Genomic DNA, 2,879 nt, shown 5'->3' on the forward strand with positions numbered 1-2,879 from the left:
GGAGGTTGTGGTGAGCCGAGAATGAGCCATTGCATTCCAGCCTGGGCAACAAGAGCGAAACACTGTCTTAAAAAAAAAAAAAAAAAAAAAGCTCATTTCAAAAATTACTTATTCTAAAAGGACTAGCAGGAAAAGAAGCAAAAGGAAAGATCACAAAGGGACAGGAGAATTTCACAGAATATTGAGACATTCTATATCTTAATTGAGTGGAGGATTCACAAGTAATTGTCAAAAGTCATCAATCTGTAGAGTAAATGTGTCCATTTTATTATATGTAAATTATACCTCAATAAATTGATTTAAAAATTATTATTATTATTATTATTATTATTTTTTATATGGAATGCTTCACGAATTTGCGTGTCATCCTTGCGCAGGGGCCATGCTAAACTTCTCTGTATCGTTCCAATTTTAGTATATGTGCTGCCGAAGCGAGCACTTAAAAATTATTTCATACAGAAAATTTTCAGTAACTCCTTTCTTCCCAGGCTGAGAAATGTGACCATATGTGAGCATCCAGAACACATGCATATAATCTCTGCAGAACACTTATACTATTTTTGTCTTGTCAAGTGCCGAACATATTATGCATCTCGCTATAAATTCTAGGACACTCTTTTCTAAATCTTTAGCTCCAACATCTAGTATAAGACCTAAACACAGCAGGACTTCAAAGCATGTTTACAGAATGAGTGAATTAATTAATTACACATTGAGTATTTAAAATATCTATTACCCACAAATGTCTTTTACTTTCATAATCTTGACACATTAATATTCATTTTTCAAAATTCCACCTGGGTATCTTATACATGAAGACTTTTCCATCCCCTTCCTCATTACACTACTTTTCTTTTTCTTTTATTTCAGCTTTTATATATGGGGCAACTTCGGGGAATGGTTGGGGAATGATTAGAATATGTTATCAGAATACTGGGATCAACACAGATGAATCCAGGAATTAAAAGAGGAAGATCCAAGTAAACAGTTTAGACTAAAATAACCTGAAAGTTAAAAAGAAGTTAGGCAAACTAATGCTTTAGCTTAAGGCTATACTATCTTACTGATAAGTGTATTATTGGTAAATAATTTACTCAGTTGACAATTTAGGGGTGTGAGAATTAGGAACGACTAATTCATATTATAAATTCAGATTGAATTTTGGTAAATTGTAGAAATATATGAGTAAGTAGTTATAACTGATTGAAGGATTAAGAACACATGTTGTGTGACATATCTAATTGATACAATCAAATATGAGAATGCCGCACAAAATTTCTAGTTAGTAACCATTGTATTTAATCGTAGGATTAATAATCATATTAATGTTCTGAAATTAAAATTTCAAAATTGTGCATATTGCATACAAGACTTATTCTCACTCTGTGGGAAACAAGTTTCCAAGGATCAATTATGGACTGTCATCCATTAATAACAAATAATATCTGCACAGCACTGAATACCAAGGACATCTGGAACTGGAAAAACTGTGATGACAATATGGAACTATAAATATCAACAGCATGTCCATCACCAAGTACACCAAGAACCTTGACCAGAAAGAACCATAATGCTCACTGGACAGAGATACTTACAGGGCCTATTACTAATATATACCAGCCTACAAAGTACCAAGGCATGTGATCCTGTAAGAAACACATCCTTACTGGCAGGCAAGGCTCCTGGGGTTATAGATGGGCTAGGGGAACCATTTTATAATGTGAGGAATATAAAGTCAAGTGACCTGGCCTCAAGGTATCATACAAGCAGTCATGTGGTTGACAGTTTGCTTTCATAGTCCACTGACATAAAGCATCTTTGTTCTTGAATTAGGAAGAGATACAAAGTGCAATATATTCTCCCCTAATATATATATATATATAGTATCAATTGAATGGTCAAGTAAGTTGTAAATGAATAAATGATACATATTATTGGAGAATAGTTCCATTAGAGAAGGCAGTTTTTTTTTGTTTTTTTTTTTTTTTTTTTTTTTTACCAGCTTTTATTTTAACTTCAGGGACACATGTGCAGGATTGCAGGTTTGTTACATAGGTAAACATGTACTATAGTGGATTGCTGCACAGATCATCCCATCACCTAGGTATGAAGCATAGCATCTATCAGCTATTCTTCCTGATGCACCCCTCTTCTCACCCCCGAACTAGCCCCAGTGAGTATTGCTCTTAACTATGTGTCCATGTGTTCTCATCATTCAGTTTCCATTTATAAGAAGCAACACATGGTATTTTGTTTTCTAATCCTGTGTTAGTTTGCTGAGATAATGGCTTCCAGCTTTATCCATGTCCCTGCAAAGGACATGATCTTGTTCCTTTTATAGCTGCATAGTATTTCATATTGTATATGTACCACATTTTCTTTTCTCAGTCTGTCCTTGACAGACATTTCTTTGCTATTGTAAATAGTGCTGTATAAACATACATGTGCATGTATCTTTTTTTTCCATTTATTTATTTTATTGCATTTTAGGTTTGGGGGTACATGTGAAGAACATGCAAAATTGTTGCATAGGTACACACATGGCAGTGTGATTTGCTGCCTTCCTCCCCATCACCTACATCTGGCATTTCTCCTCTTGCTATCTCTCCCCAGCTCCTCACCCCCCACCGTCCCTCCCCTATTTTCCCCCAACTGACCCCAGTGTGTAGTGCTCCCCTCCTGGTGTCTATGTGTTCTCATTGTTCAACACCCGCCTATGAGTGAGAACACGCAGTGTTTGATCTTCTGCTCTTCTGTCAGTTTGCTGAGAATGATGGTTTTCAGGTTCATCCATGTCCCTACAAAGGACCCAAACTCATCGTTTTTGATGGTTGCATAATATTCCATGGTGTATATGTGCCACATTTTCCCTGTCCAGT

The 2,879-nt window shown here is 35.7% G+C and overlaps 1 non-coding gene across 1 annotated transcript; it reads right to left on the minus strand.

Annotated features, from left to right (window-relative positions):
* Positions 1-332: 332 nt before the first annotated feature.
* On the minus strand, positions 333-439 carry LOC116548181. Its single transcript, XR_004267343.1, has one exon. It is a non-coding gene; the product is annotated as a U6 spliceosomal RNA (small nuclear RNA).
* Between the last annotated feature and the right edge of the window lie 2,440 nt (positions 440-2,879).

This window comes from Sapajus apella, unplaced genomic scaffold (assembly GCF_009761245.1).
Source record: "Sapajus apella isolate SASKATOON/1434 unplaced genomic scaffold, GSC_monkey_1.0 scaffold7738, whole genome shotgun sequence".
NCBI lineage: Eukaryota > Metazoa > Chordata > Mammalia > Primates > Cebidae > Sapajus > Sapajus apella.